The sequence below is a fragment of the Bos indicus x Bos taurus genome, chromosome 6, assembly GCF_003369695.1.
Source record: "Bos indicus x Bos taurus breed Angus x Brahman F1 hybrid chromosome 6, Bos_hybrid_MaternalHap_v2.0, whole genome shotgun sequence".
Lineage (NCBI taxonomy): Eukaryota > Metazoa > Chordata > Mammalia > Artiodactyla > Bovidae > Bos > Bos indicus x Bos taurus.
Window position 1 is genome coordinate 84,596,795 of NC_040081.1, and position 13,183 is coordinate 84,609,977.

A 13,183-nucleotide genomic window follows, 5' to 3' on the forward strand; every position below is an offset into this window, starting at 1 on the left:
TTTACACTATACATATGAAATAAGAATCATTCTTACATGCAAATTTCTTTTGCCTAAAACCTTGCTGTAATACTCATCCCATTGTGGAAATACGTAATATGAATAAGTCATATCACTCATTGTATACAATAACCAATTCACCAGTCTCTGTATGAAAGTTATGTTGTCTGTCAGTCTTGATGCACTTACAGGAACATATGAAAATGGCATAGAAGTCCAGAACACAATTGCTCAGTGACATTCCCAAAGGAAACCCGGAAAGATTTGTATATAGGGAATGTTGAGGAGCTCAGCCACCAACTCCCCACAAAAATTTAAAGGATCAGCAATACAGATATCAAACTTAGCTGCCTGTAGCCTGTTAGGTAACTCCTATTTGTGATAGCACTATCACATAATCTGTTGGCTTTTGCTAATAAAGTATTCATCAGTTTTTTCAGGTTTACTTGCATTTTTTTCAAGTCCCACAGTGAGAGTTTGGGCAGTTCAAAAGAAACTACATAGAGATCAGTAATGAGCTCTTCCATGAGAGTTTGTTTAGTTACTGGCCGTTGGATAGTCTCTACATTAAAAGGAATCTTGGTATGATCCATCAGAAGGCTTGGTGAAGGTACAAGAAAGGGTATCTCCTGTCCAGGAAGGTGGAGTTCTACCAGAATAACTTTTAATCCAATCAACTAAAATTCTCAGGCCTTCCAGTACTTTCCCCATCCTTCCAGAGTCAAAGTGAAAAGTGAAAGTTGCTCAATCATATCTGATTCTTCGCAATCCCATGGAATATACAGTCCATGGAATTCTCCAAGCCAGAATACTAGAGTGGGTAGCCTTTCCCTTCTCCAGGGGATCTTCCCAACTCAGGGATCAAACCCAAGTCTCCCGCATTGCGGGCAGATTCTTTATGAGCTGAGCCACAAAGGAAGCCCAAGAATACTGGAGTGCATAGCCTTTCCCTGATCCAGCAGATCTTCCTAACCCAGGAATTGAACCAGAGTCTCCTGCATTGCAGGTGGATTCTTTACCAACTGAGTTAGGAGGGAAGCCTTCCAGGGTCAAAGAGACATAGAATCAGCGTTAAAAGGACACAGAAGTCTTTCACAGTCTTCATGACTAATTCTTGCTCAAACTAAATTTGGGCTTAAGCCAAGTGTGTGAAACTCACAATTCAAAGTTTCTTAACCCTCCCAATGTTTATAGTAGGTTGGGCTGAACTTTGAATTGTGTACTTTGCAATAAAGACTAAAATGAAATGCAGCTGTTACTGATTGGAAAAATGTTGATTAAAGTCAATAAAAAATAAATAAGAGAAAAAAAAAACTCAGAAGAAGAGTTTATAAGTTTCAGAGAATATCAAAAGAAAGGGCTTAAAGTTAAACATAAACCCATAATAACTTTTAAATAATGTTAAGAAAATTCATCATCAGGTATGCATATTTAATTAAGACTGGATGTCTGGGATCTTTTTCTCTGGCTTTATTTAAATGTTCATTTGATCAGAATTATAAAAATCTCTTTGGCATTTCTCTTAATGATAATTATGCTAGATATTCTACATAGAAAAGAGAATATCACTTACTGCCATAAGGAAAGAATATGCTCACTTTAAGAGGTGTTAAGGCAAAGACACTTTCAAATAAATATTTTGATGTTAAATAAAGTGCTATTTTCACTAAATCACATATATCTTTATGAAAAAGAGATAAATATATCTTTTTACTATAGCTGTAGATATAAAGTTCAGATTCTAGGTCTGATTCACATTATGTTGTGAAGAGATATCTCACAGTGGAAAAGGTATGTCATAAAGATATCTTTGTAATTTTATCCTTCATTCCAGGGTATCTGCTTCTATTTCCTTTACTTTCTGTTTGAATATATTTCTTATAATGTAGAATTCCTTTTTTTTTTTTTTTTTTTTGGCTTGGATTTTACACGTGGAAGCCATGATCTGGTGTAAAAATGGATTCAGTGATATTTAGGGCAATAACTTCATCTATAACTTTTTTGCTTAAAAAGTTAACTTTCTTCAAGTGGATAATCAATAAGAGTATGTGATGATAATAGTATCATCTTAAGAATAATTGGCTAATAATGAAAATATAATTCAGTAATTATCCCGAGATAAAATTATGAAAGAACTGTGAAGAAATAAAACACCTCATTTCATACAAAGGAAACCCTATAGGAATATTCAGGCTTCCCAGGTGGCACTAGTGGTAAAGAAGCCTCCTGTCAGTGTAGAAGACATAAGAGACATGGGTTTGATCCCTAGGTCAGAACAATCCCCTGAGGGAGGGCATGACCACCCATTCCAGGATACTTTCCTGGAGAATCACATGGACAGAGGAGTCTTGAGGGCTATGGTCCATAGCGTCATACAGATTCGGACATGACTGAAGTTTTATAGCATGCATACACAGGGATATTACTGACTTTTTTAGAAAAAAGTCCAGGCCAAGACAGAGTTGGTTCATACATTCAAAGTTCTGAAAGAAGAAGCGCTATAACCCCAATAATTTTACATGAAAATGATGTCCTTCAGAAATAAAAGAGAAATCAACATTTTGTCAGACAAATAAAATCTGAGTACAAAATTCATCTTTGGTGAATGTAGATGTAAAATTAGCAAATAAAATTCAACAGCACAAAAATTGGATCATACTCCATGATCAAATAGAATTTATCTATGGGTTTCAAGGATGGGTCAACATACATAAATCAATAATGCGGTACTCGTCATTAAGAGAATGAAAAACAAAATTAAAAGCTCATCTTAATATATGTGAACAAATTTGGAAAATATCACAACTCTTCATGATAAAAATGCTTAATGAACTGGATATAAAAACAACATGATCAACATAATAAAGTCCATCTATGACCAACCTGGGCTTCCCTTACAGCTCGGTGGTAAAGACTCCATCTCCAATGCAGGAAACACAGAGATGCAGTTTTGATCCCTGGGTTTTTGGGAAGATCCCCTGGAGGAGGCATAGCAATCCACTCTAGTATCCTTGCTTGAAGAAACCCCATGGAGAGAGGTACCTGGGGAGCTATAGTCCATGGGGTTGCAAAGAATAGTACACAACTGAAGTGACTGAGCATGACAGGCCTACAGCTAGCATCATACAAAATGATGAAAGGCTGGAAGTTTTTCCTCTGAAATTCCATCAGAAATAATGCATGTGTGCTACTCAATAGAATAATAAATGTCCTAGCCAGAACAATCATGCAAGAGAGAGAAATAAAAGATATCCAAATTGGAAAGGAAGAAGTAAAATTTTCTTCCTTTTCAGATGATATGATCTTATATATAAGAAATTCAAAGACTCCACCAAAAAACTGTTAGAAGCAACTAATGGATTCAGAGTATTTTTAGGATAAAAATCACCATACAAAAATAAGTTGCATTTCTATACACCAACAGCAAAACATCTTAAAAATGATGAAAGGAAACAACCCTATTCAAAATAAAAACAAAAGCAGTAAAGTATTTGAAAATAAATTTACCAAGGTAGTGAAAGTTCTGAACACTATAGACTTTTTTTGAAATAAATAGAAGAAACATAAAAAGTTACAGGTATATATATATATATATATATATATATATATATATATATACATACTCATGGATGGGTAGAATTAATATTGTCAAAATGTCCACGCTAATCAAAGGTGACTTTTTTCAATGCAATTAATATACTAATTACAAAGCATGTTTAAACAAATAGAAAAAAATCTGAATATTTGATTAGGCCACAGAACACCCTGAATTGTTGAAGCAATCCTGAGAAAGAAGAACAAAGCTGGAGGCATTATACTTCTTGTTCAAATTATGTCACAATGCAATAATAATCAGAACAGTATGACACTGGCATAAAATATGCACATACACCAATGGAACAGAATTGAGAGTTTAAAAAAGTATCAAATATAACATCAGCTAACATTTGATATGGGATCTAATAACACTAAAAGGGAAATGGATAATATACTCAATTAATGGGATTAGAAAACCAGTGGCTCATATCACTTTTATATATCCCAGTCTTATGAATTGCTGAAATTGCTAAAATGTCAGGTTAATGGTATGTAACCATTTTGCTGAGTTCATGCAGATAATAAAATAAAATCATTCCCAGTATATGTGACTATTCCTATCAGGGTAAATAGCCACTGTGAAAGAGATCCAAGTTAGAAAGTAGGTGCCAAGTATCCAGTTGGTCTACTCAAACTATGGTGCCATATTAGGAATTCAGTGTTTAATTAGACCTTTAGCAGATGTGATCCTCCTGACACTCAGTTAGGGCATAGTTACATGAGTTTGGTAAATAGGAGTCCAAACACTGGGGCCCATGTAAAGCTTCACTTGCCATCACCACAGCCATTTTGTTAATTTGTTCTAGGGACTGTCACTGGGGTAGATCATGATAGAGGCTGTCTGATGTGACCTGGCTGGGTAATTTGGCCTGTGTTATTGCTTAATGCCTATTCTATGATGGATGGTTTATGGGGGGAAATAACAGTGTCTCAGAGCCAAGGAACACGATGCACTATCAGTAGTCAACAGACAAGAATGAATGGATTCTTTCAAAAACTCAAAACATAATGAACCATGGCAACACCTTGATTTGAGATTTCTGGCTTCCAAAACTGTGAAAGAAGAAATTTCTATTAAAGTATACTTTACCATCTGAGCCATGGCTTCCCTGGTGTCTCAGATGGTAAAGTATCTGCCTGCGAGGCAGGAGATGCAGGTTCTGTCCCCGGGTCTGAAAGATTCCCTGGAGAAGGGAATGGCAACCCACTCCAGTATTTTTGCAGGAGAAGTCCATGGGCAGAGGAGCCTGGTGGGCTACAGTCCATGAGGTCACAAAGAGTCAGACACGACTGAACAACAAACACTAGAGTAAGCTACCAAGTTTGTGGCAATTTGTTATAGCAGCCCTAGAAACCCAATACAGAGTATTCTACTTGACTTTTTCTACTCTTTTTCCACAGGCCAGGAATATAATTTGGGTTTGTGCCAACAACAAAGTGTATCTATTCAATTACCCATTTGGTAATTGATAAAATCCTTGGTTGTGACTGTGATACTACTGTCCTCTTGAGAAATAATTGAGGGGATCATTAGGGATCATTAGCATGTACACCTACTAAGATGTTACCATCTGAGCCACCAGGGAAGCCCGTGGTGACTCAGATGGTAACATCATAGTGTACAAGCTAAAGAACCTGTCTAGTAAACAGGAGATCCAGGGTTTGAATCCCAGTAGTGCCTGACTGTTGACTACAGTATATTATTGTGAATTCCCTGGTGGTTCAGAGGGCAAAGAATCTGTCAGCAATGCAGGAGACTCAGGTTTGATCTCTGGGTTGGGAAGATCCTCTGGAGAAGAGAATGGTTACCCACTCCAGTATTTTTGCCTGGAGAATCCCATGGACAGTGGAGCCTGGTGTGCTACAGTCCATGGGGTCACAAAGAGTTGGACATGACTGAGCAACTAACACTTTCACTTCACTTTCACAGGATGTTACACCATTCTTCTTCTGAAGGACCCAGTCTCTTCATTAGTCAATGGATCAGATCTGAAAATTTTCAGGCCTAAAAATGTGTCAAATGATTATGATTTTAGGGTAGCAATGGTCCTTATCATTCTGATATTTATCCTTGAACTCTTCCAGTAGTATATGCATAATATATGAATTATAAATTAAACACATTTTATATTCTGTTAAGAGTGGTGAGGAAATAGAAATATGAGTTTCTTAATGGATGTTTTTCAACCATTATTGAGAATTTCTACAAGCAACCTAGAAGTCTTTGAGATTTTGGACCTTGCTCTAATTTGACATTGATCAACTATGTTAATATTTCTTAGGCTTGTTTATTTAAAGTGTTATATGTGCATTGGTTTCCTTAAATCATAATATCTCTGTTATATATTGCTGTATAATTAATCAATCACCCTAATATTTGTTCATGACCCTCTGTATCAGCAATTCGGGCTGGGCTCAGGGAAATGCCATCTTTTTTAATTTCCTGAACTTATTCTTTACTATACAGTTAGCCATCAGCTTAGCTGGGGGAGAGTGATCCAAGAAGACATCCTTCTCTTGGCTGTGGTTTGGCAGGTTAGCAATAATCCTTGATTCTCACCTTCCTGTGGCCTCTAAGAGGACAGCCTTGGACTTTTCCCATGATAACAGAATCTTAGACCAACTTGCATGAAAGTTCTAGGCCTGGAACTTGGGTTTGGAAGTTTGGGTTTGGAACTTGGGTTTGGAAGTTCCTGGGTTTGGAAGTCATGCAATGTCACTTCTGCTTCTGCTATTGAGTTTTGGAACGAGTCATTAGTCAATTCCAAATTCAAAAGGTGGAGAAGCAGCCTCCACCTCTCGATGGGAGGAGATACAAAGCAAACATAGCCATTTATCATGTACTATGGTCAGAAGCTCATGAACTAGAAAAATCAACAAAGCAAAGTTAATTTGATTCATAACAGGAAGGGTGTGAAGTATTTTGACAGGGCTTTACTACTGCCTCAGAGCAGGGAAATCAGGAGCAGATATTTAAGGTGTTGAGGCCTGGAAAGTGATATCAAGGGGAAATTTGTAATGTAAGGAAGAGGTCGGGACTGAACAAGGTTTATGACATAAATTTATTATTTTATTTTTTTATGGCATAACTTTAGATTGCTGCACACAGTGAAGTGAGGTCTTGAGTCTTGTCTTACTGAGCAAGCTAAGTGCTTTAATAAGTATACTACTTGAGTTGGTCACATCTTATCACCCTGCAATAAATTAATAAGATATTTTTTTCTGGTTCTCATTATTATCTAACAGAGGACTTGGGGGAAAAAATGGTTCTGATATTTTTTGACATGTCTAATAAAATATAGATGTTTTTATTACTCATTTTAAAAAAACCTGCTTTGCTGCAATGTGGCAGGTTCTTCACAAAACTTTTCTCTTTACTGCCATCTATTGTTGAGAATTGATAAATAAATCACACTATGTGCTAATTGAATGGCATCACCGACTCCATGGACATGAGTTTGGGTAAGCTCTGGGAGTTGGTGATGGACAGGGAAGCCTGGTGTGCTGCAGTCCATGGGGTCGCAGAGTTGGACATGACTGAATGACTGAACTAAACTGAATTCACTAACTATGCCTCATCCAGAAATTTTATTTTTTGATTAGTCTTCTTTACCCCATACTGTTTTATATCAGACTTTCATTAACACATCTGTCTTGGTACTTTACCTCTAAGATAATATAGGAAAATGGCACTACTTTTCTCTGGTACAAATCTATTTCATTGAATTGGGGACTTTTTAGGATAACCATTTTTTATTTAAAATATATAGGAATAAATGTGATGTTTATTAAAAATTTCATAGTTGTAAAAATCCAAACTCTCTAATTCTTAAAAACTTTGCTATTTTTTAAAAATTTTGCTGTGTTTTTAATATCAGCACTTAATGAATCAATTACAATACTCAGACTGCTGCATTGTTAAGGAAGTGGTTAAAGTCTAAAGACATACAAACCAACTCAAAGTACCAGGATATTTGCCAGTAGAATCCAGAACAGGAAAAGCAAGCTCTTCCAACAGGAAAGGATTAAGTCAGTTGTGATATTTTTATTGTCAAAGGTCAAGAGAAATATTTGATACTGCTTATTGTCTCTCTAATATTGAATAAGTTACATGACAAAACTCGCCTTTATAACTTTATTGATTTAACTACATATTTGCAACTTTTACAGTAGTCCAGCCCTTTTGTACGGAGAAGGCAATGGCACTCCACTCCAGTACTTTTGCCTGGAAAATCCCATCGATGGAGGAGCCTGGTAGGCTGCAATCCATGGGGTTGCTAAGAGTCGGACACGACTGAGCAACTTCGCTTTCACTTTCATGCATTGGAGAGGGAAATGGCAACCCAATCCAGTGTTCTTGCCTGGAGAATCCCAGGGACGGGAGAGCCTGGTGGCTGCTGTCTATGGGGTCACACAGAGTCGGACACGACTAAAGTCACTTAGCATAGCATAGCATAGCCCTTTTGTAACTTTATCTCCTGTGCTCTTTAAACTTGCCTTGCAAAGTGGCCCAGGTATTTCTTGTCTAACACCATTCTTCCACAGGCTTTAAGATTAAGAAAATCTGCATGACTTACTGGATTCCTGATCTAAGTTTTCTCCACTGCTGGGGAAGAAGCTACTTGCACACCACAGTATGTGCTGCTGCTGCTAAGTCACTTCAGTCGTGTCCAACTCTGTGCGACCCCACAGATGGCAGCCCACCAGGCTCCCCCGTCCCTGGGATTCTCCAGGCAAGAACACTGGAGTGGGTTGCCATTTCCTTCTCCAATGCAGGAAAGTGAAAAGTGAAAGTGAAGTCGCTCAGTCGTGTCCGACTCCTAGTGACCCCATGGATTGCAGCCCACCAGGCTCCTCTGTCCATGGGATTTTCCAAGCAAGAGTACTGAAGTGGGGTGCCATTGCCTTCTCCGACCACAGTGTATGGTATGGCCTACAAATAACTGCAAGGAACCTATCTCTGTAGCTGTGTTTCAAATATGCATATTTTACTTAGGACAGGCACATTGAGTATCATGCTAAGATAATGAAATTTTCTTAATTTTTTGAAACCAATTGTCACTTATAATTTATGCAGTAAATTCTAAAAATTAAAAACACATTCTAAACTGATTTCTAATTAATTCCAAAACTGTTCTACTTAATTCTAAAAATTAAAAAGGCAGTATCTTAAAATGAAGTTAGTTAATATATTAATATTTTTAATATTTGCAACATTTATACTGGTTTATTTGAATTTAGGAACTTCTCTGTTATTAAGAACTATTCTGTAAAGAAACAGTGAAGGAGAAAATTAACTCTAAAAAGCTCAAAACATTTCCCACTAAATACTGTCAACTAAAATATAGAGTCACAACCTTAAAGTAGAGAGCTATTCTAATTGGTGGGCATGTTTAGGACTCCAAGCCCAGGAGACAGTATCTAAGGAGCTCCAAGAAAACTGTTCCAAGGAGGCAGGAGGGGAAGTCAGGCTGTGTACAAATTTGCAATAAAGGGAGCAGGCAGTCTGAACACCAAAGATCAGGTATCAAGCTAAGGAATTTAGCATTCTATGTAGGGGAAGGTGCGAGCCTCTGGGCTCCCTGAATTCATTCTTTTCGTATGCACCTCAGCTCTCTGGGCCAATTGTTTCCTAGTTCACCTTGCTTCTTGCACTCTCCTGGTTCCTCAGCAATCACTGAAGGGGGTGGCAGCATCCATGTGATCACAGTTTTGGGAGTCCTCATTCTCATGTGGAGGCCAGAAATTGCTGATGGCTGTGACATTCTTATTTATTAATATGGAAGTTAGATATTTTCATTTCACAATACTAATATAAATGTGTAATGAAGATTATAAAAAATTATTCATTTAAATTTATACAAACTATTTTAAACTCAAATACTATTTTAAAACTCAAGTACATATATAAGATGAAGAAAGTAGACTGAAAGAGAATACATTGCAACAGCCTAGACCATACTGTTAATTCTACCATGCTGCCTGAAATAACAGGCAATCTGGGCTTGGATTACAATGTGAAGCAGGGCAAAGGCTAACAGAATTTTGTCAAGAGAAGACACTGGTCATAGCAAAGCCCCATTATCAATAACCCAAGAGATGACTCTACACATGGACATTACCAGGTGGTCAATATCAAAATCAGATTGATTATGTTCTTTAATGCCAAACATGGAAAACTCTATACAGTCAGCAACAAAAAACAAACAAACATGTAGTTGACTGTGTCTCAGATCATGAACTCCTTATTGCAAAATTCAGACTTAAACTGAAGACAGTAGGGGAACCACCTAGCCATTCAGCTATGACTTAAGTCAAATCCCTTATGATTAGTCAGTGGAGATGATGAATAGATTCAAGGGATTAGATCAGGTGACAGAGTGCTTGAAGAACCACGGATGAGAATACATAACATTGTACAGGAGATAGTGACCAAGAAAAAGAAATGCATGAAGGAAAATTGATTGTTTGAGGAGGCTTCAAAATAGCTAAGGAAAGAAGAGAAGCAAAGGTAAGGGAGAAGGGAAAAGGTATATACAACTGAATACAGAGTTCCAGAGAATAGCAAGGAGAGATAAGAAGGCCTCCTTAAATGAACAATGCAAAGAAAACAATACAATGGGAAAGACTAGAGATTTCTTCAAAAACATTGGAGATATTGAGGGAACATTTCATTCAAGGATGGGTATGATAAGGGAGAGAGATTATAGGGGCCTGAAAGAAGCAGAAGAGATTAAGAAGAGGTGCCAAGAATAAACAGAGCTATTAAAAAAGGTCTTAATGACCTGGATAATCATGATGGTGTGGTCACTAACTTGAGCTGGACATACTGGAATGTGATGTAGTCCATCAAGTGGGCCTTAAGAAGCATTACTATGAACAAAACTACCGGAGGTTATGGAATTCCAGCTGAGATAATTAAAATTCTAAGAAATGATAATATTAAATGCTGCACTCAATATGTCAGGAAATTTGGAAAACTGGGCAGTGGCCATAGGATTGGAAATGGTCAGTTTTCATTTTAATCCCAAAGAAGAGCAATGCCAAAGGATGTTCAAACTACCAAGCAAATCTGCTCATTTCACATGCCAGCAAGTTTATGCTCAAAATCCTTCAGGCTAGGCTTTAGCAGTATGTGAACCGAGAATTTCCAAATGTACAAGCTGGATCTGGAAAAGGCAGAGGAATCAGAATTCAAATTGCCAACATCCATTGGATCATAGGATAAGAAAGAGAATTCCAGAAAAACTTCTGCTTCATTAACTGTGTTAAAGTAATGAATTGTGTGGATCACAACAAACTGTGCAAAACTCTTAAAGAAATGGGAATACCAGACCATCTTACCTGCCTCCTGAGAAATCTGTATGCAAGTCAAGAAGTAGCAGTTAGAACCAGACATGGAAAAATGGACACGTTCCAAATTGGGAATGGAATAGGTCAAGGATGTATATTGTCACCATGCTTATTCAACTTCTATGCAGAGTACATCATGCAAAATGCTAGGCTGGATGAAGCACAAGCTGGAATCAAGATTGCCAGGAGAAATATCAATAACCTCAGACATGCAAATGACACCACCTTTATGGTAGAAAATGAAGAGGAACTAAAGAACCTCTTGATGAAAGTGAAAGAAGAGAGTGAAAGAGTTGGCTTAAAACTCAACATTCAGAAAACTAAGATCATGTCATCAGGTCCCATCAAGAAGACATATCAAAGTGAAAGTTGCTCAGTTGTGTTCAACTCTTTGCGACACACGGGATTCTCCAGGCCAGAACACTGGAGTCGGTAGGCTTTCCCTTCTCTAGGGGATCTTCCCAACCCAGGGATTAAACCCAGGTCTCCTGCATTGCGGGCAGATTCTTTACCAGCTGAGCTACAAGGGAAGCCCAAGGGAAGATCTGGTCCCATCAATTCATGGCAAATAGGTGGCGAAACAATGGAAACAGTGAGAAACTTTATTTTCTTGGGTTTCAAAATCACTGCAGTTGGTGAGTACAGACATGAAAGTAAAAGACAATTGCTCCTTGGAAGAAAAGCTATGACAAACCTAGACATATTAAAAAGCAGAGACATTACTTTTCCCGACAAAGGTCCATTTACTCAAACTATGATTTTTCCAGTAGTCATGTACGGATGTGAGAGTTGGACCATAAATAAAGCTGAGCACCAAAAAATTGATGCTTTTGAACTGTGGTGGTGGAAAAGACTCTTGAGAGTCCCTTACACAGCAAGGAGATCAAACCAGTCAATCCTAAAGGAAATCAATTCTGAATAGTCATTGGAAGAATTGATACTGAAGCTGAAGCTCCAATACTTTGGCCACCTGATGCAAAGAGCTGACTCAATGGAAAAGACCCTGATGCTGGGAAAGATTGAGGGCAGGAGGAGAAGGGGGCTACAGAAGATGAAATGATTAGATAGCATCACCTACTCAATGGACATGAATCTGAGCAAACTCCAGGAGATAGTGAAGGACAGAGGAGCCCCATGCTGTAGTCCATGGGGTCAAGAGTGGGACATGACTTAGCGACCGAACAATACAGCAGAACCCTACTGCTTTATGATTGTTATGTTAGAATATTATGAGTAACCAAAGTTGCTATATGTATGTATTTAAGTATAATCCTTGTATTCCTTAATTCTTTTAAATAAAAAAATGGAATATAAATATATTATATATACACACTGTACACTAAACACTTTTATACTCAGATAATTTCAGACTTAGAATTAAGTTTAGGATTCATGTTAAGGCATTGTAAAATAAACAATTTCAAGTGTTTTCTTGGAATATTCTAAGTGTATTTATAATTTTTACAGCAATGCTCCCAAATCAACAATAAAATTATAAGCCTTTAATAAAGAGAAGTAGAATTTTTTAAAATTATAGAATTTACCAATTTGATATTTAGTAAAATAAACTAAATTATCAACAATTAACAACTTGGTAATAGCAAAACAATTAGACATCAAGATCATCATTTTTGAGAAACAAAATATCATGGCAAGGCCTGCTGAAGCTTCTTAACTCCCTTTCCTCTCCCTTGCTCCTGATGAAATTTACAATGTCATGAAAATTATGACTTGAATATGTATCTAAACAAAAATCTCTGGACTGGAATATGGGTGGGAGTGGAAAATGGACCACAAGGGTGACTTTTCAGAATGCATACATGGCAAATATTGAGTGTCTTTCCTTTGGAAATGAATACATTGACTTCTTTGTCTAGAAAAGCTTGTCTCTAGGGCTTTTAACTGGAGAAGGCAATGGTACCCCACTCCAGTACTCTTGCCTGGAAAATCCCATGAACGAGGGAGCCTGGTAGGCTGCAGTCCATGGGGTCGCAAAGAGTCGGACACGACAGACCGACTTCCCTTTCACTTTTCACTTTCATGCATTGGAGAAGGAAATGGCAACCCACTCCACTGTTCTTCCCTGGAGAATCCCAGGGATGGGGGAGCCTGGTGGGCTGCCGTCTCTGGGGTCGCACAGAGTTGGACACGACTGAAGTGACTTAGCAGCAGTAGCAGGGCTTTTAACAGATGGTTTTCACAGACTAGCTCCTCTAGAAAAGCTGCACAATAT

General features: G+C 37.7%; 1 pseudogene; it reads right to left on the reverse strand.

Annotated features, from left to right (window-relative positions):
- The window catches only part of LOC113894642, a 39,784-nt pseudogene that overhangs the window by 16,830 nt on the left and 9,771 nt on the right, over positions 1-13,183 (reverse strand).